Source organism: Schistocerca gregaria, chromosome 7, assembly GCF_023897955.1.
Source record: "Schistocerca gregaria isolate iqSchGreg1 chromosome 7, iqSchGreg1.2, whole genome shotgun sequence".
In the NCBI taxonomy this organism is placed as follows: domain Eukaryota; kingdom Metazoa; phylum Arthropoda; class Insecta; order Orthoptera; family Acrididae; genus Schistocerca; species Schistocerca gregaria.
Genome location: NC_064926.1, coordinates 450,118,738 through 450,146,206, shown reverse-complemented (window position 1 = coordinate 450,146,206; position 27,469 = coordinate 450,118,738). Strand labels below are relative to the sequence as shown.

Here is a 27,469-nt window from a genome sequence, read left to right as displayed (position 1 = left end):
AAACTGGCTGACACTGACGGCGGCGGTGCACAAATGCTGCGCAGCTAGCGCCATTCGACGGCCAACACCGCGGTTCCTGGTGTGTCCGCTGTGCCGTGCGTGTGATCATTGCTTGTACAGCCCTCTCGCAGTGTCCGGAGCAAGTATGATGGGCCTGACACACCGGTGTCAATGTGTTCTTTTTTCCATTTCCAGGAGTGTATGTAAACAGTCAGAATACGGCTCTGCGGTCGGCGACGCCCATATATGACAACAAATGTCTGGCGCAGTTGTTAGATTGGTTACTGCTGCTACCGTGGTAGGATATAAAGATTTAAGTGAATTTGAAAGTCGGCGCACGAGCGATGACACACAGTATCTCCGAGACAGCGCTGAAGTGAGAATTTTCCCATACTACCATTTCATGAGTGTACCGTGAATATCAAGAAAGTGTTAAAACATCAAATCTCCGACATCGCTACGGCCGGAAAAAGATTCTGCAAGTACGGTATCAATGACGCCCAAAGACAATCGTTCAACGCGACAGAAGTGCACCCCTTCCGCAAATTGCTGCAGTTTTTATCGCTGGCCTATTAACAAGTGACAGCGTGCGACCCATTCAAAACAAAACATCGATATGGGCTTTCAGAGCAGAGGGCCCGTTCGTATACAAAGCTTCGCGCTTAGCCTGGGCCCGTCAACACCGACATTGAACTATTGATGACTGGAAACATGTTGCTGGTCGGATGTGTCTCGTTTCAAATTGTATCGAGCGGATGGACGTTACGGGTATGTGGACAACCTCATGACTTCATGGACTCTTCATGTCAGAAGGGGACTGTTCGAGCTGGTGGAAGCTCTTTAATGGTGTGGGGCGTGTGCAACTGGAGTTCTATGGGACCCCGATACGTTTAGATACGACTGACAGGTGACATGTACGTAAGCATCTTGTCTGATCACCTACATCGATTAATGTCCATTGTGCATTCCAGCGGACATGGGTAATTCCAGAAGCACAATGCCACACCCAACACGTCCAGAATAGCTATAGAGTGGTTTAAGTAACACTCTCCTTAGTTTAAACCCTGGCCACCAAACTACCCACACATGAACATTATTGAGCACATCTGCGATGATTTGCAACGTTCCTGTTCAGAAGAGATTTCCACTCCCTAGTACTCTTACGTATTTATAGACAGCCCTGCAGGATCCTTGGTAATTCAAAATGGCTCTGAGCACTATGGGACTTAACAGCTGAGGTCATCAGTCCCCCAGAACTTAGAACTACTTAAACCCAACTAACCTAAGGACATGACACATATCCATGCCCGAGGCAGAATTCTGTCTCGTGATGACTGGGTGTTGTGTGATGTCCGTAGGTTTGTTAGGTTTAAGTAGTTCTAAGTTCTAGGGGACTGATGACCATAGATGTTAAGTCCCATAGTGCTCAGTGCCATTTTTTGAACCGAGGCAGGATTCGAACCTGCGACTGTAAGTCGAGAGAGCCAAAGTATTTCCTTCCAATCATATCGGAAATACATTGTGTTTCGTTACTTTCTCGCTGTACCTTTGTCCTGAAACGTTTTCCAGTTTGCATCTTGAGTGGCTGTTAATTGGTGAAAGAAGCCTTAATATCTTGTTTGAAATCTTAAATAAATAGTAAATGAAAATGATTTCTTCAGCCACATAAAACACTTAGAAACACATCACAACGGTACTGTGAACTGTTACGTCGGTTGTAGCGTACTTCATGAAAAGAACTAGACAATTAATAGGCTTCTAGAACATATTACGTAGTTGAAACTGGAGTTTGTAACATATTACTCGTAATTATAAGTTATCCCAGTAGTTTTCAGTTTGGGCATTACCGTCCCAGTAGGACACATTTCCTCTTCTCGAGGGAATGATGATTATAAAAAGGGTAGGAAGGTGAGCGCTGCAAAGAGAAGGGGATCCTGGGGGAGGCATTCTTTGCTTTGTTCTCTTAGACACTAAATGACAAAAAATGAACACGAATTTAACGTCCTAATTAATTGGCACGATAATATCTTAGTTGTATGTTCTGTGGATCGTAATGGCGACCTCTCCTTGTGATATGGAACAAGATAGTTTTACAGTTCTAGCACATCTTCAGAAATTATTCTATGGAGTAGGAGTTGTGAAGCAGAGATGTCAGTTTGCGTTTGAAGTTAAATTCATTGTCCATTATATTCTTTGCATCACAGAGAAGGGGTTCAAAGAGATGCTTAGTCTATATTGTTTCTCCTTCTGACATTATATTTGTAAGTGTTACTGTTGTTTTCGTATTGTGATTGTTTACAATACACTGAAACGCTTTTGTCAGTGTGCCCATCTGCTTAAAGAATTGCCAACAATAGTTTCTATAGTGGAAACCACATATTATCCACTGTATGCTTCTGCGAAATAAACACTTTTCTCCTCGATGGTGATTCATTCCAGAAAATCGAACTATAAGACAATAGTTACTTAAAATAGGAAATGTAAGTCAACATTTTGACATTTTCATCTAGAAATCTGATGTTATCCGAAAAGCAAAATTTGTGGAGCTCTGACGTTTACGAAGATATGTAACATTGTACTTCTAGTTTAGATTCGTATCACTTTGTATTTGTCTCAGTCCGACATTGAACATACAATATTAAACATGTGTAGCTAAAACATAAGGCCTTATTAACAGAAAAAGAATAGCAAGCACTTGCAAAAGAAAACCTACCACCACATGCCCTCTGTCCCTATTCTGTTTTAATGATAACCAACGCTCTTGGTATGGCTCAAGATAGCTGACCATGCAGTTCTCTACATGTATAATTTATCCATATGCTAAGATACTGCTGAATGATTCTGCGTGGCCGGAAAGAACTTGAGCTTTCTCGTTACTATTTGGTTTCCTATGTCTGATGTGTATTGTGTGCGATTTATCCTACTACTTACTAGTATTAGATGAACCACGCTGAAAATCTGTGGTGTCTACTTAGTGACAAAATCAATGAATTTTATAATCACTTTCTCATCATAGCTGAAAACAAATAGCCGCCAATATCACTTCCAAAAATATGAACTCTCTTAGTGGATGATCTTATAGGGGTACAATAAAAGAGGACGAGCTTCGAAGATCTGTATAGACTTGAACAAATTGTCAGATAGAAATTTCGATACCTGTAACTATATTAATGACATTTCAGGGAAAATACGCAGTCCATTCATAGATAGTTATGAACTGAAGACACATAGAACACATCTTTTGTTTCTGCTGTCTAGGAGCATATACCAGTTACATTAAAGATCGAGATGTAGAAACTACAATTCAACTTTTTAAACACGTATGTTGTACATATGACACTGTGGACATTAAATAACAAGTCAAGAAAGACCACCAGAATGAAAATTTATAAAGCAGTATCAACAGTGTGATATGACCGATAGTACTTTCTATATATCTTAATGATCTGGCGGACAGGGTAGGCATAAATCTGTGGTTGTTTGCTGACGATGCTGTCGCGTACAAGAAGGTGTCGAACTTGAGTGACTGCAGGAGCGTACAAGATGACTTAGACGAAATTTTTAGTTGTGTGATGAATGGCAGCTAGTGCTAAATGTAGAAAAAATATAAGTTAATGCCAATGAGAAGGAATAAGAAACCCATAATGTTCGAATACAGTCACGTCATTTAAATATCTGGGTGTAACGTTGCAGAGCGATATGACATGTAACGAGCATGTGAGGGTTGTGGTAACGAAGGTGAATGGTCGACTTTGGTTTATTTGAAGAATTTTAGAAAAGTGTGATTCATCAGTAAAGGAGAGGCATATAGTACACTAATATCCATTCTTGAGTACTGGTTGAATGTATGAGTGCACACCGGGTCGAATTAAAGGAAGTCATCGAAGCAATTCAGAGGCGGGCTGCCAGATTTGTTAACGGTACCTTCGAATAACAGGCAAGTGTTACAGGATGCTTCGGAAACTGAAATGGGAATCCTTGGAGGGGAAGCGACATTTTTTCCGAGGAATTCTATTGAGAAAATTTAGAGAAGCGCCATTTGAAGCTGGCTGCCGAACGATTCTACTGCCGTCAACAAACATTCCGCGTCAGGACAACGGAGAGAAAATACGAGAAATTAGGGCTCATACGGAGACATATAGACGGCCTTCTTTTCCTCACTCTACTGGCAGTATGAACTGGAGAGGAAATGATATGGAGTGGTACAGGGCGCCCTCCGCCGGGCACTGTAGGATGGTTCAAATGGGTCTGATCACTATGGGACTTAACAAAATGTTCAAATGTGTGTGAAATCTTATGGGACTTAACTGCTAAGGTCATCCGTCACTAAGCTTACACACTACTTAACCTAAATTATCGTAAGGACAAACACACACACACCCATGCCCGAGGGAGTACTCGAACCTCCGCCGGGACCAGCCACACAGTCCATGACTGCAGCGCCCTTAGACCGCTCGGCTAATCCCGCAAGGCAGGGACTTAACATCTGAGGTAATCAGTCCCCTAGAACCTAACTAACCTAAGGACATCACACACACACACCCATTCCCGAGGCAGGATTCGAACCTGCGACCGTAGCGGTCGCGCGGTTCCAGACTGAAGTGCCTAGAACCGCTTGGGCACACCTGCCGGCTAACTGTAGGATCACTTGTATAGTTTTCATGTAGATGTAAAAAAGATAAAACAACTCTGAATTTGGAGTCGGAACAAGCACTTTGCCTAGAACATGAAGTTCAGAAGAAGAAAAATATGTGTGTACATATAGATTTAATTTATACTAATATAAAGTTGTTATGCATAAAAACTTGTGTTAGCAGAAGAGCCAATACCGTGTTACGAGCGGAGGCCGAAATGCACGCGTTTTAGCTCAAGCAGGCTAGCGTGAGGAGGGAATAACTATACTGACGTGAGGTCTGGAACATGAAAAGGAATGAGCATTCAGAAAGCGGACATAATTAGTTTGATACTTAACTTTAATCCATTAATGATGAACGTAGCTCTTGACGGTACATGATTCACAATATTATCTGTTCAGAATATGTTCTTGAATTAATTGTAGTAACTGAATATGGCGCCTTGCTAGGTCGTAGAAAATGACGTAGCTGAAGGCTATGCTAAACTGTCGTCTCTGCAAATGAGAGCGTATGTAGACAGTGAACCATCGCTAGCAAAGTCGGCTGTACAGCTGGGGCGAGTGCTAGGGAGCCTCTCTAGACTAGACCTGCCGTGTGGCGGCGCTCGGTCTGCAATCACTGATAGTGGCGACATGCGGGTCCGATGTGTACTAACGGGCCGCGGTCGATTTAAAGGCTACTACCTAGCAAGTGTGGTGTCTGGCGGTGACACCACAAAAACTATCCGAGGTTTTCTGCTGTATGTACGGATATACCTTTTACCTAGCAAGAGTTTTGTAGAAGGTAAAGTTCGACTGTGTTTAAATCAGAAAGACTTGAGGTAAAGAGGGGGATGTGTGGGGAGTTCTTTGGCACCATTCTAAGGCACAGTGGCGCGCTTAGCTGAAAATCGTTGAAAGCCACTGCCTTAGCCCATTCCTAATGTAAACTAGTAGGAAACACCGAGTAGATTGGAGGGCAGTTCCAAGTGTGGTGACACTCGCACGGCGGCCACCTGTTGCTGAGTTGCAGTAGCTGTTCAGACAGGCGGTGAGCATGTTGGAGCCTGTTGTGCCTCCGCCGAGTGTCGATCGCGTGGGCAGGAATGAGGGCGCGGTGCAGTGCGGAGCGGTGCGCACGCCGTGTCGATGGCGCTCGGGATAAGAGAACCGGCCGGCGACGGACACGCCCCCTGGCTGCAGGTGCCAAAGCTGCCGTCCGTGCAAGTGGAGCACGCGAACCCGCCGCCGGGAACCATTCGCTGTTATTTCGGCAGCAACTGCGGAACAGCGATAAACACTTCCTGCAAATGAACCGGCAGATTCTGTGGCATTTTCAACAAAAGGTCAAACCACATTTGACAAATATAACTACAGATGCACGTCATCTTGATGAATTTTAAAACTGGGCATCTTCAAGTGAAACAATTTTTGTATCTGGTCCTTAGAAGGTTTTACATGTTGCCTACATTGCTTTCGGAGCACGCCGATTTTCTCCGGATTCTCCTATACGAAGAAAACTGAAATTTTCCGGATTCTGAATTTGTTGCGGGTAACTAACTACTTCATAATATATGTTCACATTCTTAACTTGTGTATTCTTAAACACTTCAGACAAATGTTTTACATAAATAGCTTAGTTCTGTTCCCACCACTTGCTAACTCAAACTGCACATATAACATATCCACCCTTACAAATGACTTTTTGCCATACCCTCACACAACTGCTCTTCAACACCAAACGTGCAGGAATAGCGATTACGTTTGACGGAAAAAATCGAACTACTTACATCGCTGACAGGGGCAGTATTTGAATTAGCCGGCCGCAGTAGTCGAGCGGTTCTAGGCGCTACAGTCTGGAGCCGCGCGACCGCTACGGTCGCAGGTTCGAATCCTGCCTCGGCCATGTATGAGTGTGCTGTCCTTAGGTTAGTTAGGTTTAAGTAGTTCCAAGTTCTAGGGGACTGATGACCACAGCAGTTCAGTCTCATAGTGCTTAGAGTCAGTATTTGAATTAACTGCCAAATATTCTTTGCGTGAAAGTTGACAAAATTAATTGGAAATATTGTAAATAACTATATAAAATAAACAATTACGTTCCTATTCATGCCGAATGTAAGCAGTGATGCACAAAATTAGAAATTTTTCATATGAAATAGTTTTGTATGAGATTGTTGTACAAATGAAATTATTGATACCAAACGGTGTCAGAGAATTCTTCATTATATCGCAGACACAAGAAAGCGTAATAAGACCTCCAGTGATATTAATAGACACTGCTAGCCGTTAAAATTGCAACATCAGGACAAATAGCAAATAACGAAATTTTAATAATATTGCGTATATAGTTCACCAGGGAGAATAGATGATAAAATTTCTAATAGAAATCTAGTAGATTTGAGAGTATACATGGTGCGTAATTTAGTATACAAGGCAGCCATAGACATACAAGGCAGCCACAAAATAACGCCATTTGGTATTTTTTGTAATTTTTTCAAGTCATTTGATTGTGTAAATCCTGTTAAAAATGCAGGTTATATGGAATTGATGGTTTTACACATAGCTGATTTGAACCATACCTAACAAACACAATGCAGACATCTATCTAGACCATCACACAGGAATTCCAAACGGCATCAGGACCAACTACAAGTACTATGACAGTTAGGTGGGAGGTGAGAAAACTTGGATTTCATGGTCGAGCGGCTGATCATAAGCCACACATCACGCCGGTAAATGCCAAACGACGCCTCGCTTGTTGTAAGGAGAGTAAAGATTGGACGATTCAACAGTGGAAAAACGTTGTGTGGAGTGACGAATCACGGTACACAATGTGGTTATCTGAGATCATGGGGTGGGTATGGCGAATGCCCGGTGAACGTCATCTGCCTGCGTGTGTAGTGCCAACAGTAGCATTCGGAGGTGTTATGGTGTGGTTGTGTTTTTCATGGAGGGAGCTTGCACTCATTTTGTATGGCACAATCACAGCACAGGCCTACATTGATATTTTAAGCATCTTCTTCCTTCTCACTGTTTAAGAGCAATTCGGGGATGGCGATTGCATCTTTCAACACGATTGAGCACCTGTTCATAATGCACAGCCTGTGGCGGAGTGGTTAAACGACAGTAACATCCCTGTAATGTACTGGCCTGCACAGAGTCCTGACCTGAATCCTAGAGAACACCTTTGGGATGTTTTGGAGCGCCGACTTTGCGTCAGGCCTTAGAGACCGACATTGATATCTCTCTGCAGTGCAGCACTCCATGAAGAATGGGCTGCTATTCCCCAACCAACCCTCCAGCACCTGATTGAAAATATGTTTGAGAGAGTGGAAGGTGTCACCAACGCTAAGGGTGGGCCAACTCCAAACTGAATTCTAGCATTACCGATGGAGGGCGCCATGAACTTTTAAGTCCAGCCATGTGTCTGGATACTTTTGATCACATAGTGTATTATCTGGAAAGATGTACAGTGGGGTAAGTGTCACATAGATGCCATAGGGTTGGGGGTAAAAAGCTGTTGGTAACCCCTGACATCTAGGCTGCCCTGCACGACTATAGAGTTATGAGGAGCGTCAGAATTTGTCCCAGGGGCTAAAAGTGTAGAAGAGCATGGCTCCGCAGAGCGAAGCAGGAGATGGAAAGAGAGAAGAGAGGGGAAGGAGGAGGAGGAGGAGGAAAGAGATAGGTTATAAAGGAGTTAAGGAGTTGGACAAAGAGATGGGGTAGAAGAAGATGGAAAGAGATGAGAAGAGGAGATGTGGGGAGAGAGAGAGAGAGAGAGAGAGAGAGAGAGAGAGAGAGAGAGAGAGAGAACCTAGACGCTAGAGAGGAGGGGGAGATGTGGGCAATACATGCACTGTACGTGAACATGGTTGAAGCTCTGGATAAAAGGCTAGGACATAATACAGATGATGATTCTGCTTCCTACTTGACGCCATTGCACTGAAATGCTTACTACTTGCATACCCAAGCATGTCGTACATTTCATGCCAATTTGACGTTCGTTCTAAGCCACCGTAATAGTGTTCCTATTTTAACAGCTAAAATTATAATATGGGTAAATTTCTTCAATATACAGTTAAAACTTTGTGTTCAAATGACCTGTATATGACGTTATTACCATTCTGGTGCTATTGTATCCCATGGACATGAAGCAAAGCGTTTTGTTACCGTCTCATTATCTGCGAAGAGACGGTGCGCCTCTGTCCATTATGTAGCTCCAGAGGCGTGTGGGTATTGAACTGCCTGAAGAGACTGCGTGGTATTGTGGTGGAGCTTGGCGAGGCGGGAGGAGGGAGCTGGGACACCCCACCCCTGCTCGCAAAGAGGATTGGCCGACGTGCTATCGCATGACGGCCCTCCTTGGCCGTAGCTTTCTCATTAAACGCTCAATTAGCATGAGTGAGGCTGATTGAGATATCCTGCACAGAGGGTACATTAGAGCTGTTCTGTGGGGCCCAAGGATTCATCTAGTGAGACGCATGCTTGTGCCAGGAAAGACAGTAAACGTGCATAGGAACAAACAGCTACCATCGGTAGAGCGGACGGGATTTAAGAGACTTTACACTTGTTTGCTATAATATGACAACGACAATAAATAATCATTTTTTGTTATTGTTCTGTTTTTGTCGTAATTTTTGCCTTGTGTTCAGGTCTTTTGGTAAAGAATATCGTCTCAACAGCGAATAATTCAGAATACAAAGTAACAGTATTAGCATACAGTTTCTTACGTATTATTAGTAAGAGGCGGGAGGGCGTTGTGGAAAATACGAAATAAGATTTGTATGGCAAAAGGTAAGGGAGTTTTGTGATTTTTACGTGTTGTATAGGTCCGATTTGCGGGCGTTTTTCGTTGTTTTGTAGTTGAACATTCCTGACAGTTATTTGTGCTGTGTTAGCGATGTCGGGTATTCAGTTTGTTGTCAACTGCCAAGAAGATTACACGTGCTTTGCTATTATCGGCAATTGTTTATTTTGTTTAAAAATGGAGCAAAAATTTGTGTTAAATTTTACCATAGGAATGGAACAAAGTAAAGTGAAGTTTTAAAAATGTTAAATATTCCTCCTGCTGAGCCATCTATAAGTAAATCACGGCTTGTGGAGTGGTACAAGCGTTTAGAAGAAGGCCATGAAGACGTTAAAGACGACGAGCTCCCTTGGACGCCCAGCATATCGTCAGGTGACGGAATTGTGGACAAAAACTAATGAACGATTGCCGAAACACAGTCTGTTGGCAAATCATTCAGCTCTTTACACGAATCCTTTTCCAGACTTTGTGGGTTAAATATGTAAGGGGAAAGCTGTTGAATTTCGAACGAAAACAGCGGCAAAATCAAACTGGTCTGGAGTCGCTAAGTGAACCGCGATGCATAACTACTGACACCTATTGTAACAGATGATGAAACATTGGTTTACAGCTATGACGTTGAAGCTAAGGCACAGTCGGTATCGCCAAGACCGAAAAAAGCTCGGCAAATGCGGTCAAATGTAATCTTAAGTTATAATGAGATAGTGCGCCATAAGTTTCTGCCACAAGGTCGAACGATCAATAAGGAGTACTACTTACCAGTTCATAGTCTTTGCGTGAAGCAGTCAGAAAAAAACAACATCCGGATTTGTGGCGAAACAGTTCACTGCTTTCGCACTACAATGATGCACTTGCTCAGACTTCGTCGCATGTTTGTGAATCTTTGGCGAATGCAGTACTGTAATGAGACCCCATATAAAAGTGGTCCCATGTGACTTTACGTTTACCAAAAATAAAGAAAACCTTAAAGCAATTTCGTTTTTTAAGCATAGACGCGATGAAAACCACATCGCTGACAGAGGTAGAAGCCACCTGGAAGATTGAGTTCTTGAAGTGTCTCGGACGCCGGAAAGAGCACTGACATATGTGTGTAATATGTAATTGGGACTATTTTTGAGGGGACGAGATTGGTGTAGACGGATAATTAAAATTCTCCGAACACACATTTCATAGATGGGGAAAAAGGAGATCCCAGTCTGTGACCAGGTTACTCGTTCCATTTCAGATGTAAAAAACTGTTTGTTTACAATATTTCTGTAAAGAAACATGGAATAATCTGCGTAAATTTAGCACGCGCGTAGATGACGAGGTCATTACAGACGGACTGAGGGAATATGGTGGAGGATATTGTCTTTTTCAAGGTACGATCCCTGCATTTATCTGCACTGCACCTAATCTAACCAAAAGTATCTAGATTCAACCTATGTAATACGGAGTCGACCGCTAGACACCGCGAGAGGCGCACCCTCCAGTAGGAAAGGAAGCAGGAATTATTGTGTTGTCAGTAGAGAAGTACTAAAGGCAGAGTGCGTCGATCAGGAGAGCTCACTGACTTCGAACTTGGATGCCACCTGAGTAACAACTATCAGGGACATTTCGACCCTTCAAAAGCTGCAAAAGTCGACAGCTGTGATTCTGAAGTGAAAAGGCGCAGGAACAGCCACAGCTAAACGAAAACCAGGCAGTACTCGTGTACTGATTGACGAGAATCGTTGAGCGTGGCACACATTCGTTCCGCAGTCTGGCTTTCGCAACCCCTCCTCGAAGAGCCCGATGAGTGCCCCCAGCTTCTGCAGCCTCAAGAGCACAAAACATTTGAATGGATAAAATACTTCAAACTGCTCGTTGTAGGGAAACAAGAAAAGCATTAGTTCCTCTTTAAAAGGCTCATTGTTAATAGAGCACTGTAGTATTAAAACCAACATTCAAGTAAAATTATTTATTTACCCTCAGTATTTACATTGTCGGGCAGTGAATTTCCAGGTGGCACCTTATCATCAATTCATTACAGATTTTTCATTATGTATCTCGTAGATTTCGAGTATCAAATGGTTAATAAATGGAAGTATTTCAGAAATTACAAAGAACAAATGAAAAGAACGTACAGCTTTGTTATATTGTCCAAGCGTTCCACTTAGTTTTGAGACCCAGAAGCAGGATCAGGATTAATTTAAGAAAAACACGTGGAAGGGTGGCCCAACTAGATGCGTCGTTTATTGGTCCCAAACAAAAATATTTTTATTTAATAACAGTTTAATCATGAGTCAGCCGACATTTACCAAACTTCTTATGAAGTTAGAGTACGACTTTGGGTTAACCCACAACAGGTTCAACAAACGTTAAATTAAAAACATTGAAATGCGTACACTTCAACTGGTAATTTTGCGCTTATGCAGACAAGATACGGGCAAGTTGCCCAAAGGCTACCGCATGTAAAACCGAAGTAACAGTAGTACTTTACTGATTGGCCACATAAATCACGTTAAGAACTTAAATGAACTACCGGGCCCCGTAAGACACTATTAAAACGATAATGATAATTAAATGCCGACCGGAGTGGCCGATCGGTTCTAGGCGCTACAGTCTGGAACCGCGCGACAGCAACAGCTACGGTCGCAGGTTCGAATCCTGCCTCGAGCATGGATGTGTGTGATATCCTTAGGTTAGTTAGGTTTAAATAGTTCTACGTTCTAGGGGACTGACGACCTCAGAAGTTAAATCCCATAGTGCTCAGAGCCATTTGAATCATTTTGATAATTAAACCAATAATTTTTTAAAGAAATCAAGAAACACTATGCTCAGTTTGCCCAAAGACTTTCACCGCACGCTCACAAGGGTCTTACAATAACAGAATTACTGAGTCAATTAGTTCCTAATCCGGCTACACAAAAGAACAACAGAAAACTACTCAAATATAGGCTGAAACGGGAGATCCGCAGAATCGGCCGTGACCTGCCAACACTTAGGCGTCGTACGACGACGGGAAGGCCACCGAAGCAGAAGGAAAACGCTTCCCTGTCCCGGACCAGCAGAGCAGCAAGGCGTCAACCGCTGCCGAGGCAACGTTTCTAACGTACAACAAACAACAAACAGCAGAACACATTTGATAAAAAATAACGCACACAGTAATACGTAAATGGACAACTGAAAATTCAACTATTAAAACATCAGCATAGGAGCGGCCCGTTCATAACGTTGCAAGTTAACTTTCCCAGCAATAACAAGAAGCCATGTTCAAGGTCATTACGTAATAATTCAAACAGGATATTTAAAAACAATCAAGGTATGCCTTTACTGGGGACTCTTAGGGGTTAATAGACACTGTAATTGGGATACGCACCAAATGGTAGATGGCCGTTTAAATTGTACCCTACAACCCGAAGGACTTCTCAAGACGGTGTAAGGGTGTGCGCAAGAACAAGTACACACACACACACACACACGACCAAGTGCGTACCATTAGGCTTAGCGCACACAACTGGCCAAATCCAATAACTCGTCGCAGGAAGGGCTACAACGTGTGCAACAAACAGAAATTACAGTCAGTAGTATCAAATACTGTTTCATGGTCTATGCGGCTGGTCCCGGCGGAGGTTCGAGTCCTCCCTCGGGTATGGGTGTGTGTGTTTGTCCTTAGGATAATGTAGGTTAAGTAGTGTGTAAGCTTAGGCTGAGCGCACAGCAGTTAAGCCCAATAAGATTTCACACACATTTGAACATCAAATACTGAATAAGAACAAATCATGATTTGAAGTATAAGAATAATTTTGCCAAATACTAGCTTGGCGCATACAGAACCCTCCAGACTGGGACACACGGCCCCAAACGGGTCACCGAAAAGCACAAGAAACTGAATTCCTGGCGAGCTCACACCGGACAGAACTCACAATCTATAAGTACAGCACTTACTAGACGTCTCCGTAGATAATTTCAAACAAATGCCAAGGATGCCACTAGCTTCGGGTCGCCTGTTAGGCCCCGGAAAATACTGCCCTGCTACTCGTGGCTGCTAACAAGTTGTTCGGCGTGTTTAGCACACAAAGACTGACTGATGCACGTCGTAACCAGGTTGCACGCGAAGAGAGCCGCTCCTTGCTCACTGAACTTGCTGGTAGCAACAGTCATCGGTGCAGCAACACGCGGGCCCCACAGCCCAACAGTCAAGGGTGTTAACTCGCTGCAATCTCCAGGACGGCGAGTACGCAGGCACACTCGTCGAGCTCCATGCCACACACACCACTCACTGCCACACAGCTCCAGAGGGGCACATGATCCAGCAAAGATGATACGACGAAGGCCAGAGTCGATGGAATGCAAGCATAAGTGGCGCCAGTAGGATCACGCGCGCCCCTTGACAGAAGCCGCCACGGTACAGATTTAATAAACATGTCAACGACAAAGTTTCTTCTGTACCAGCCCTACAGTAAATTTTTAAGTTCGCAAACTGACACGCTACCTCCTGAGTTTTATTTTCACAGCCACGTGTGGCGACTTCGAAGATAATATTTAGTAGTGACGGCGAACACAGCTTCACTACGGTCTGGACCGGACCACATTTTTATTAAAATTGGACTATATTCTTATTAAAATGTTGAAGTTGGAACATTTAGAATAAAAGAGCCAACTAAACTGACTGACAGAAAAAAGTGTATCACCCAGAAGACAGTCGGATGTCAACGTCACTTCGTACACGTTCACGTCACTGGTGGAACGTAAATTATTAGTGTTGTATTTCTTTATGCTAGGGGTTCCCGTCAGATCACCGAAGTTAGGCGCTGTCAGGCATGGCCAGCACTTGGATGAGTGACCATCCGGGCCGCCACGCGCTGTTGCCATTTTTCGGGGTGCACTCAGCCTCGTGATCCCAATTGAGGAGCTACTCGACCGAATAGTAGCGGCTCCGGTTAAATAAAACCATCATAACGACCGGGAGAGCGGTGTGCTGACCACACGTCCCTCCTACCCGCACCCTCAGCTGAGGATGACACGGCGGTCGGATGGTCCCAATGTGACCTGAAGACGGAGTGCTCTTTACGCTCGGTGCAGCAGAGTGCATTAGGGTTTTTCGTGTTTAGAGTTGTTACCGGGTCTGACAGGGCATATAACGGGCATAAGCAGCGTTAAAGGATGAGTTACCACTGATAAGAGCACGGAGATCCAGCGTCCTCCCTTGAGACAGCATTGTCAGTGCGTAACGGAATTTGATAGGGGTATCGCTGTGTGTCTCTATGTGGACGGTTGCTCGAATCGTGCAATATTCAGATTTGAGGGGTATTCGTGTTTGAAAGTCACCCGATGCTGAGCACCGCGGGAATGTCAAGTCAAGGCATACTCGTCGTCATGGTTCCTGTCGAATGCATCTGACCACCAAAAGTAACCGCTTCACATCTGCGTCTGCCACACGACAACAAATAATCGACTAAATGCAACGTTCTGTCATTCCGCACCGTTCGTCAGAGACCAGCTGCAGCCGGACTAGGAAATTACCGACCCTTGCGTAGGCTGCTATTAATATAAATGGTTGCATTTGGAATGGTGGCGCTACGGACGGGGTTCGATCGCGATACCTCGCATTCGGACGTCACGCATCTTACCTCTAGACCACGGCCACAGGCGGTGCAAACTCGGACGAACTGGAGGCAAGACTTCCTCCTGCAGGAAGCGCCGCAGCATGCAGTGTTGCCATATCGTGCAAAAAAAATGGTTCAAATGGCTCTGAGCACTGTGGGACTCAACATCTGAGGTCATCAGTCCCCTAGACTTAGAATTACTTAAACCTAAGGACATCACACACATCCATGCCAGAGGCAGGTTTCGAACCTGCGACCGTAGCAGCAGCGCGGTTCCGGACTGGAGCGCCTAGAACCGGTCGGCCACCGCGGCCGTCCATATCGTGCAGATGGCCGAACTTTGTGAAGAGTGGATTGTTGATGAAAAATGTCGCGTTGTGTTGGGCAGAGAATCGCGATTCTGCACTACCTCCGATGACCATCGTCAGCTGGTATGTCGGCAATCTAAGCAGAGGTCCTCTTAGTCCAGTGTGGGAGGGACAGCGATGGTACTCCTGCGGTCATGGTGAGGAGAGCCAAGGCTTGTATTGACTGCGAATAACTCTGACGGCAAAACCGAACGTCACGGACATCCTGGGTCCTCGCGTGTTACCTCTCACGCGACCGTAAAGTGGGCCATTTGTCAACAGGACAATGCTCTTCCAGACACGGCACCTGCCCCTAAGAGCTGTCTGATCAATGTTCAGGAACCCCTGTGGCGCAGCGACATCATAGGATCTACCCGCAGTGGAACCAGCGCGGATGTCAACTCTGTCCCAGAGCCAGTATCAAGGATATCAAGGCCCACTTACAACAGTTGCCGGCCGTCTTTCCTCGTGAGAGTATACAGTTGCCTTAGAACACCATTCCCAACTGAATCACAGCATGCATCGAGGCAAGAATGGGTGTAACACCAAACAAATAAATGGGGTCATATGCTACATTATTTGTAAGTTTCAGTCGATTTTGTAGTCCTGAAATGGCATCACACACCTTCTCAAGCCGTGAAGCTTTATTTCGTTTCTGCGTCCCCTTACAGATGTTTCACTTTTTCTGTCGTGCAGTGTATTATCACCGTCAATAAACAGCGTGACAATTATTGAACTACACTCCTCGAAATTGAAATAAGAACACCGTGAATTCATTGTTCCAGGAAGGGGAAACTTTATTGACACATTCCTGCGGTCAGATACATCACATGATCACACTGACAGAATCACAGGCAACAGAGAATGCACAATGTCGGTACTAGTACAGTGTATATCCACCTTTCGCAGCAATGCAGGCTGCTATTCTCCCATGGAGACGATCGTAGAGATGCTGGATGTAGTCCTGTGGAACGGCTTGCCATGCCATTTCCACCTGGCGCCTCAGTTGGACCAGCGTTCGTGCTGGACGTGCAGACCGCGTGATACGACGCTTCATCCAGTCCCAAACATGCCCAATGGGGGACAGATCCGGAGATCTTGCTGGCCAGGGTAGTTGACTTACACCTTCTAGAGCACGTTGGGTGGCACGGGATACATGCGGACGTGCATTGTCCTGTTGGAACAGCAAGTTCCCTCGCCGGTCTAGGAATGGTAGAACGATGGGTTCGATGACGGTTTGGATGTACCGTGCACTATTCAGTGTCCCCTCGACGATCACCAGAGGTGTACGGCCGGTGTACGAGATCGCTCCCCACACCATGATGCCGGGTGTTGGCCCTGTGTGCCTCGGTCGTATGCAGTCCTGATTGTGGCGCTCACCTGCACGGCGCCAAACACGCATACGACCATCATTGGCACCAAGGCAGAAGCGACTCTCATCGCTGAAGACGACACGTCTCCATTCGTCCCTCCATTCACGCCTGTCGCGACACCACTGGAGGCGGGCTGCACGATGTTGGGGCGTGAGTGGAAGACGGCCTACGGTGTGCGGGACCGTAGCCCAGCTTCATGGAGACGGTTGCGAATGGTCCTCGCCGATACCCCAGGAGCAACAGTGTCCCTAATTTGTTGGGAAGTGGCGGTGCGGTCCCCTACGGCACTGCGTAGGATCCTACGGTCTTGGCGTGCATCCGTGCGTCGCTGCGGTCCGGTCCCAGGTCGACGGGCACGTGCACCTTCCGCCGACCACTGGCGTCAACATCGATGTACTGTGGAGACCTCACGCCCCACGTGTTGAGCAATTCGGCGGTACGTCCACCCGGCCTCCCGCATGCCCACTATACGCCCTCGCTCAAAGTCCGTCAACTGCACATACGGTTCACGTCCACGCTGTCGCGGCATGCTACCAGTGTTAAAGACTGCGATGGAGCTCCGTATGCCACGGCAAACTGGCTGACACTGACGGCGGCGGTGCACAAATGCTGCGCAGCTAGCGCCATTCGACGGCCAACACCGCGGTTCCTGGTGTGTCCGCTTTGCCGTGCGTGTGATCATTGCTTGTACAGCCCTCTCGCAGTGTCCGGAGTAAGTATGTTGGGTCTGACACACCGGTGTCAATGTGTTCTTTTTTCCATTTCCAGGAGTGTATATGAAATAAAATCGTCATATTATCTGATCGGTTTGCGTTAGGGCGTCCAAACTGCGCGGTTGGCCACGGGGCATGATGGGAACTAGTATACGCAGGCACGTTTGGTTTAGCGACGAAGCCCAGCCGGCCTCCGTGACCGAGCGGTTCTAGGAGCTTCAGTCCGGAACCGCGCTGCTGCTGCGGTCGCAAGTTCGAATTCTGCCTCGGGCTTGGATGTGTGTGATGTCCTTGGGTTATGGTTCAAATGGCTCCGAGCACTATGGGACCTATCATCCGAGGTCATCAGGCCCCTAGACTGAGAACTACTTAAACCTAACTAACCTAAGGTGATCACACACATCCATGCCCAAGGCGGGATTCGAACCTGCGACCGTAAAAGTCGCGCGGTTCCGAACTGTTCTTAGGTTAGTTAGGTTTAAGTAGTTCTAAGTTCTAGGGGACTGATGACCTCAGATGTTAAGTCCCATAGTGCTTGAAGCCGTTAATTTGACGAAGGCTACTTTCATTTGGATGGTTTCGTCAATACGCAACACTGGCGTATTTGGGGAACTGAGAATCCGCATTTCGCGATCGAGAAGTCTCTTTAACCTCAACGGGTGATCGTGTGGTGTGCAGTGTCCAGTCACGGAATAATCGGTGCGATATTTCTTGATGGCACGGTCACTACCGAACGGTACATGAAGGTTTTGGAAGATGATTTCATCCACATTATCCAAAGTTACCTTGATTTCGACGAGATGTGGTTCATGCAAGGCGGAGCTAGACCCCATCGAACCAGTAGAGTGTTTGACGTCACGGAGGAGCACTCTGGCTCCGGGGTACCCAGGGGGCTGGATTGGCCGCCATATTCTCAGGATATAAAGACAAGCGACTCCTTTTTGTGAGGCCACATTAAAGACAGGGTGAACAGCTGAGCTGGAAACAGCCATTTCACACCATCCCCAATGGTGGCAGCCATATCGAACATGTCACAACCTAAATCCGAATATCTGTACTGACGTTTACGAGTTGAATAAAGAGTGTGAAAGCCGCAGATAGTAATTAATTTACTTTTATTTTCATATAGTTCAACAATTGTCACCGCCGGCCTCGGTGGTCTCGCGGTTCTATGCGCGCAGTCCGGAACCGTGCGACTGCTACGGTCGCAGGGTCGAATCCTGCCTCGGGCATGGATGTGTGTGATGTCCTTCGGTTAGTTAGGTTTAAGTAGTTCTAAATTCTAGGGGACTAATGATCACAGCAGTTGAGTCCCATAGTGCTCAGAGCCATTTTGAACAATTGTCACCCTCTATCAATGTCAGTATTCAGTAATAGAAAATTGAGTGTCTTATTTGGTTGCAAGTAGAAGGACTAAAATCAATATAGAATACTGAGAAACGTTTCTCCTGCAATTTCAAAATCGCCGGAGTGAGAGGTAGATGACCAAATATTTACGTTATTGGAAGAAGTTTTATCTAAAATTGTCTTTCAAGGATACAGCTTGGCACATATTCGCTGCAAACAGGCGATGTCTTTGTAGGTATCAAGCTAAGATGTTACCACATGGGATGGGTCCGAGTTATCTCTGCAGTCGGGCGGGTACTTTTGTTGAGATAACTGAAGGTGAATCGCGTGTGATGCCGGTAAGTCAACATGGACTGTGTGAGTCTGCTTCTACCTCTGCTCACTAAATAAGTGCCGAAGCTGTTTAATAATGTACGATGTAACTGTCCAGGATTGGTGTTGGGAGCAGCGTAACTGAAGATGTGAACCGGTGCAATTATTGAAATGTAAGTTGCATATCACGATCTGATAATCGCTCTGTGCTGTGTAATCAGTGAAAATTATCGGACAGCAGGTTCAGGTCGTACAGTAAGCGAAAAAAAGATACTGAAAATTTGTAACAAAGTCACGCCAACGGCTGATCGGTGCCACATCGAAATGTTGCGTCTCTCCCACAGAAGACTGAAGAATGAAACTGTTAGTACATTGCTAGTTAACAAAAATAAGTGTACTGGTATTGTAATAAAGTACATTTTGATTGAGAGTTAGCTTAATATGTTATAAATTATTCAGAGCTACGTGGGCTCACGCGCAGTATGGCCTAAGCGCTGCTTCCCGGGTGTGAGGTAGTCATGCTGTTTACATGGCGAGGTCAAGTTGTCAAAAGACACAAGTGAACAGCCAGGTAACTATTAACTGCCCTGGAAGGAGGTGAAGGCCGCGCCTTCGTTTATTTGTACAGATAACGTAAATACTAACGCCTGGACTCTTTGGTCCGGAACCGTTACACAAAATTTTACACACAACTATTTTTAGAAAGGGGTATTACGACTGCTTGCCAAATCAAGGACCAGAATGTTTAACCGAATGTTAAATATCAAACTTAAATTAATGACGCATCAAAGCATATGAGAGAGAGGTATAGAGACAGAGATTCGAGAGTGGAGGTCCAGGAACTCCTTATCACCCTTAGGACTGGATTGATTTGGGGGAGGAGACCAAACAACGAGGTCATCGGTCTCATTGGATTAGGGAAGGATGGGGAAGGAAGTCGGCCGTGCCCTGTCAAAGGAACCATCCCGGAATTTGCATGAAGCGATTTAGGGAAATCACGGAAAACGTAAATCAGGATGGCCGGTCGCGGGATTGAACCGTCGTCCTCCCGAATGCGAGTCCAGTGTGCTAACCACTGCGCCACCTCGCTCGGTTTATTCACATTAGGTGTAGAAAAATAGGGGTAAGCTATAAGGAAAGACGGGTAACATGTAATATGTACAAGGACCAAGAGGAAACAATATGAGTGAGAGACCAAGAACGAAGTGGTCGGATTAAAAAGGGTGTAAGAAAGGGAGTTATGTTTTTCCCTTACTGTTGAATATATAGATCGAAGAAGCAATGTCGGAAATAAAAGAAAGTTACAAGAATGGGATAAAAATTCAGGGTGAAGGGATATGAATGATATGATTCGCTGACGACATTGCTATCCTCAGTAAAAGTGAAGAATTACAGGATCTGCTAAATGGAATGAACAGTCCAATGAGTACAGAATGTAGATTTAGAGTAAATCGAAGAAAGAGGAAAGTAATGAGAAGTAGCAGAAATAAGAAAAGCGAGAAACTTAACATCAGAATTGGTGATCACGTATTAGATGAAGTTAAGGAATTGTGCTATCTAGGCAGCAAAATAACCCTTGACCGACGGAGCAAGGAGGAAACGAAAAGTAGACTAGCCTGGCAAAAAGTTCATTCCTGGGCAAGAGGTGTATACTAGTATTTGAGGAAGGAATTTCTGGGGATGTACGTTTGGAGCACAGCGTTGTATGGCAGTGAGACATGGACAGTGGAAAAACCAGAAGAGAAACGAAGCTTTTGAGACGTGGTGCTACGGAAGAATGTTGAAAATTAGGTGGGCTGATAAACTAAGGAATGAGGAGGTTCTCCGCAGAGTGGGCGAGGAAAGGAACTTATGGATAACTCTGACAAGGAGAAGAGACAGGATGATAGGACATCTTCTGAGTCATCAGGGAATAACTTCAGAGGTACTAGAGGAAGCTGTAGAGAGTATTGAAAAGGTTGGCACAGGGTAGGAATCCGTGGAGAGCCACATCAAACCAGTCAGAAGGCTGATGACTCAAAAAAAGTTGTAGTAGTGTAACGTGAAAATCACGTTGAGGCTTGTACGATTCTGTTATGCTAAGCTAGTTACGCCGTACAGAAGCTCGTAAGACCAGTACTCCTAAGAATCCACGCTCCAAACATCTGGCATTTTAAGGCGCAGCTTTGGAATATAAAGTGTGGTCAGGAACAGTCTGAAAACTTGAAGGGTGTTGTTTCTGCTGCGAAACAATTGTTAAGAAAAACTTCGACACATTGCACTATTTCCGAATTAATTAGCACTGAAGTTAGCCATCAGGCCGTTTCGCGCGCAAATTCAAGGGGCCCACCAGATACATATTGTGTCAATTGTTCTCATTTCGTAGGTAATAGCGCACGAGACTGCTCAGCCTGAGGCCCGGGTTCGATCCTCAGCATCGTCCCAGATCCAATTTTTGTGTCGCTCTCTTGTTCGGTTTTACGAAATCAAACGCAGAACAGGTTTGGCGACGCTGATTCTGATGGGCCGCTTGAACTGTAGTGTTCTTGACTAACGTTAGCCCACTACCTCCAGTTTCAAAGGTAACTAAAGCTGACGACCATTACAGCGCATATCTAAAGCAAACCTGATTTGCATCCTCGTAGCGGTGCTACTAGCGCCACCGATAAGCGGGTTGCGCCGCATTTGAATGGGTGTAATCCTTCATGTGTGTAAACACGCTAAACAACTTTCATTCATCACACACTGGTCCTTATTGGTGCTGGGATTCCTTTTTTCCGTCAGTGTGTAGGCACCAGCCCAAGGACCCGAAAGCAGAATAATTAGACAGGATACACCAAACTTAGACTTAGAGACTTAGACTTAGACTTAGAGAAAGCTTTTGAAAATGTTGACTGGAATACTCTCTTTCAAATTCTAAAGGTGGCAGGGGTAAAATACAGGGAGCGAAAGGCTATTTATAATTTGTACAGAAACCAGATGGCAGTAATAAGAGTCGAGGGGCATGAAAGGGAAGCAGTGGTTGGGAAAGGAGTGAGACAGGGTTGTAGCCTCTCCCCGATGTTATTCAATCTGTATATTGAGCAAGCAGTAAAGGAAACAAAAGAAAAATTTGGAGTAGGTATTAAAATTCATGGAGACGAAGTAAAAACTTTGAGGTTCGCCGATGACATTGTAATTCTGTCAGAGACAGCAAAGGACTTGGAAGAGCAGTTGAACGGAATGGACAGTGTCTTGAAAGGAGGATATAAGATGAACATTAACAAAAGCAAAACGAGGATAATGGAATGTAGTCAAATTAAATCGGGTGATGCTGAGGGAATTAGATTAGGAAATGAGACACTTAAAGTAGTAAAGGAGTTTTGCTATTTAGGAAGTAAAATAACTGATGATGGTCGAAGTAGAGAGGATATAAAATGTAGACTGGCAATGGCAAGGAAAGCGTTTCTGAAGAAGAGAAATTTGTTAACACCGAATATAGATTTATGTATCAGGAAGTCGTTTCTGAAAGTATTTGTTTGGAGTGTAGCCATGTATGGAAGTGAAACATGGACGATAACTAGTTTGGACAAGAAGAGAATAGAAGCTTTCGAAATGTGGTGCTACAGAAGGATACTGAAGATAAGGTGGATAGATCACGTAACTAATGAGGATGTATTGAATAGGATTGGGGAGAAGAGAAGTTTGTGGCACAACTTGACTAGAAGAAGGGATCGGTTGGTAGGACATGTTTTGAGGCATCAAGGGATCACAAATTTAGCATTGGAGGGCAGCGTGGAGGGTAAAAATCGTAGAGGGAGACCGAGAGATGAGTACACTAAGCAGATTCAGAAGGATGTAGGTTGCAGTAGGTACTGGGAGATGAAGCAGCTTGCACAGGATAGAGTAGCATGGAGAGCTGCATCAAACCAGTCTCAGGACTGAAGACAACAACAACAACACACCAAACTGTAGTCGTTAACGCAGTTAATAGAATCTTTACTAATATTTTCATATTACGTACTTCTATTTTCCAGCCTTACGCGAATGACATAATTCTGCAAGTGTTTATTTATGTATCTGAAATTCTATGTTAGAACTCGAAGTAACAACACGACTGATGAAATACTCGTTCATGAGATATAGTGATAGATTACTATCAATAGGCAACTAATACAGCCCACTCATATTTCTACATTCAGACTGTTTGACAAATTTTTCTTTTTCAGGCATTCCCCGTCTGTTATTCCAAGTGTCGTCGTCCAGCATAGAAGAATAAGTGACTACAGTTCTGTGCAGCATAAGGTACAGTGTGTCTCCTGTTTATTTACTTGGTTCACTGGGATCGAGAGTTCCACATTTACACTCGTAAGCAATTGAATTATATACAGGTACCTTTCCAGCAGTGTAATGCTGTTCGTTAACTTAAGTGGGTAAAATTACGTTCCAGAGATCCAAAGTTCAAGTCTTAGATGGTCCTAAGTGTTTTTACGTCACTTATTACTTTTTCGCCTTTGGAAATGATTAGTGTGTATAAAAAATGTGAAGCTGTACTGTAGTTCTCTGTCCACATTGATCTGTAGGCCCACTGTTATCTTGACGGGTTAGTCAGTTCGTGTGTCGGTGAAAGGCAGCGGCGTATCACCTTCAGTAACACCATTGCTGTTAAAGCACTAATATATTCAAATTAAATTTTGGGTTGACGAGAGCTCAATAACACGCTTTCAGTGTAACGAAAAATTAAAAGTTTTCGTCTTCATAGATTCCCCATTCAATGTTCTGCACATATAAATATAGCTTTTTTATGATATTTTTTCTGCATTAGTATCGCTACTGCTTCTTTTCGCTTGAGTTTTTCTGCTGTAACTGAATTATCTTCTTTTTTCTTTATTATGGGACTTGCAGCATGTAATATGTCACAGTAGGACATTATGCAGAGAATTAGAAGACAGTATGCTTCTCTCTCTCATATATACACTCATGGAAATTGAAATAAGAACACCGTGAATTCATTGTCCCAGGAAGGGGAAACTTTATTGACACATTCCTCGGGTCAGATACATCACATGATCACACTGACAGAACCACAGGGACATAGACACAGGCAACAGAGCATGCACAATGTCGGCACTAGTACAGTGTATATCCACCTTTCGCAGCAATGCAGGCTGCTATTCTCCCATGGAGACGATCGTAGAGATGCTGGATGTAGTCCTGTGGAACGGCTTGCCATGCCATTTCCACCTGGCGCCTCAGTTGGACCAGCGTTCGTGCTGGACATGCAGACCGCGTGAGACGACGCTTCATCCAGTCCCAAACATGCTCAATGGGGGACAGATCCGTAGATCTTGCTGGCCAGGGTAGTTGACTTACACCTTCTAGAGCACGTTGGGTGGCACGGGATACATGCGGACGTGCATTGTCCTGTTGGAACAGCAAGTTCCCTTGCCGGTCTAGGAATGGTAGAACGATGGGTTCGATGACGGTTTGGATGTACCGTGCACTATTCAGTGTCCCCTCGACGATCACCAGAGGTGTACGGCCAGTATAGGAGATCGCTCCCCACACCATGATGCCGGGTGTTGGCCCTGTGTGCCTCGGTCGTGTGCAGGCCTGATTGTGGCGCTCACCTGCACGGCGCCAAACACGCATAGGACCATCATTGGCACCAAGGCAGAAGCGACTCTCATCGCTGAACACGACACGTCTCCATTCGTCCCTCCATTCACGCCTGTCGCGACACCACTGGAGGCGGGCTGCACGATGTTGGGGCGTGAGCGGAAGACGGCCTAACGGTGTGCGGGACCGTAGCCCAGCTTCATGGAGACGGTTGCGAATGGTCCTCGCCGATACCCCAGGAGCAACAGTGTCCCTAATTTGCTGGGAAGTGGCGGTGCGGTCCCCTACGGCACTGGGTAGGATCCTACGGTCTTGGCGTGCATCCGTGCGTCGCTGCGGTCCGGTCCCAGATCGACGGGCACGTGCACCTTCCGCCGACCACTGGCGACAACATCGATGTACTGTGGAGACCTCACGCCCCACGTGTTGAGCAATTCGGCGGTACGTCCACCCGGCCTCCCGCATGCCCACTATACGCCCTCGCTCAAAGTCCGTCAACTGCACATACGGTTCACGTCCACGCTGTCGCGGCATGCTACCAGTGTTAAAGACTGCGATGGAGCTCCGTATGCCACGGCAAATTGGCTGACACTGACGGCGGCGGTGCACAAATGCTGCGCAGCTAGCGCCATTCGACGGCCATCACCGCGGTTCCTGGTGTGTCCGCTGTGCCGTGCGTGTGATCATTGCTTGTACAGCCCTCTCGCAGTGTCCGGAGCAAGTATGGTGGGTCTGACACACCGGTGTCAATGTGTTCTTTTTTCCATTTCCAGGAATATATATAAACGCATTATAATATAAATGCAACATCAAATCATCCAACAACTGTAAAATATTATATCCAACGAATACGGATGGCAGCAACAGCTTACTCAGAGATGATAAATGTCCATCTACAATGTCAGAACACGTACTGATGAGGGCAATAAAGGCGTAATAAGCTTAACACTCAAATAAAATTCTCTAGCAGCATAATGTCTACTAATTCTTTGCATGAATTATCTTCGTTCTACCTTTTATCAGGGCTAAATTCACGACTACTTGTATCTGCGAAATTGCTTTCCTACGAGGAAGAATTGCTCTTTGTTACAGATTACAAAACTCCAACGGTGGACGTGGGCGCCGAAGAAAATGTTACATTCGGCGCTGCGGGTACTCTGGGCCATTGTCTTTCTTTACATTATTAATATTGATTTCAGGCAAAGTCTACTTGATCAGATATAGCAATGTGACATAAGATACAAACGGATTTACCAAAATCCTCTGACTACGAATAGTTTTATCGGGTTCGAAATTGGAGTCGGACGATGCGCATTTGTTTTATCGGAATCGGAGGTGGTATTTATGTAATTTTTCCATCTGAGTAACAATAGAAGCGTGCAACGTTATCAGATTCTTCATGTATGTTAAGTAACTAGTTTCCTCAAACATTTCTTGTAAAAGAAGAAATAGCGTGTACAAAATATAAATTACTGCGCTTCACAAAAAACGTGAAGCATCCACGAAACATGGTTGGATACCGATGTAACTTCGTATACGTACAAAACATCGGCGAATATGTAAATGATTAGAATTGCAATTCTCTGGGACAGGTAGATTACTGTATAACTGTTATTCGTGTTGAGTGTTGTCACCAAGCCTCGTACGATATACAGGGGGGGGGGGGGGGGGAGGTGAAGAACGCTAGGTGCTGAGTGATCGCTGTGAAGGACCGGGGATGCCGCGTACTCACGTGAGACAACGTAATCGGCACCTGACAGTTTGAAAGGAATTCCACTGTGGGTCTGCATTTGGCTGACTGGCTGAATCGTGCAACATACGGATTTAAAGAACAGTGACAGCGGGCCGATGTCGGACTGTATGGGAACGTCATAGCAGGCTTACTCATGGTCAAGGTTTCGGTCGATAGTGGACTCCCTGCAACATTATTAGAGTTGCTCTGGCGTCATGGTATGGGGAGCCATGTGTTATGACGTAGGTCCCAGCTGGTAGTGTTTGACGGAACTGTGACGGCACAACGATAGCTCTCAGGCATGCTGCTTCCTCGTTTGTTACCTCACCTGTGACAGTATAGCGGTACCATTTTTCAACAGGACAATGCTTCCTATGGCACGTATCTCTATGAACGGTATGTGTGATGAGGTACAACCGTGTCCAGCAGGATCCCAAGACCTGTGTCCGTTAGGACATGTGTGGCACCAGTTCTGAAGGCAACTGCGTAGGATATCGAGGACCGGGTTGGGGTTGCGTTGTTTGGGGAGGAGGCCAGACAGCGAGGTCATCGGTCTCATCGGATTAGGGAAGGATGGGGAAGAAAGTCGGCCGTGCCCTTTCAAAGGAACCATTCCGGCATTTGGCTGGAGCGATTTAGGGAAATCACGGAAAAACTAAACCAGGATGACCGGACGTGGAATCAAGGACCGTTACAACAGTTGCGAACCATCTTGCTTCAGGAGAGGATACAAAGACTTTATGGTACTCTTCCTAACTGACTCAGTGTACGCATCCGGTCCAGAGTGGATGAAACATCACACTGATAATGGGCTCATACTGTCAAGTTATTTGTAAATTTATCTCACTAATCATCGAAGTAATGTGACGTACTCTTTCAGCCCCTTAAGTTTCGTATCTTTTCCTTTCTGGGTGATTTACGTATCAGGCTACGACGGAGTTACGCTGAACGAGCATTATCATTAATAACAGTTACTGAAGCAGGACACCAAGTGAAGCAGTAAACATCAGCTGCTTTCGTTGACGGAAGTGGGGCATATGATACCGCTTGGAGGCAAGGTTTTTTTTTTATAAGTT

General features: G+C 45.2%; 1 protein-coding gene across 2 annotated transcripts in view; it reads left to right on the top strand.

Annotated features, from left to right (window-relative positions):
- Positions 1-27,469, top strand: part of LOC126281243 (uncharacterized) — a 981,147-nt gene that overhangs the window by 208,231 nt on the left and 745,447 nt on the right. For both annotated transcript variants that reach the window (XM_049980028.1, XM_049980026.1), the window contains exon 2: positions 23,272-23,347. The gene's annotated coding sequence lies outside the window, so the exon portion shown is untranslated. The remainder of the gene's footprint in view (positions 1-23,271; positions 23,348-27,469) is intronic.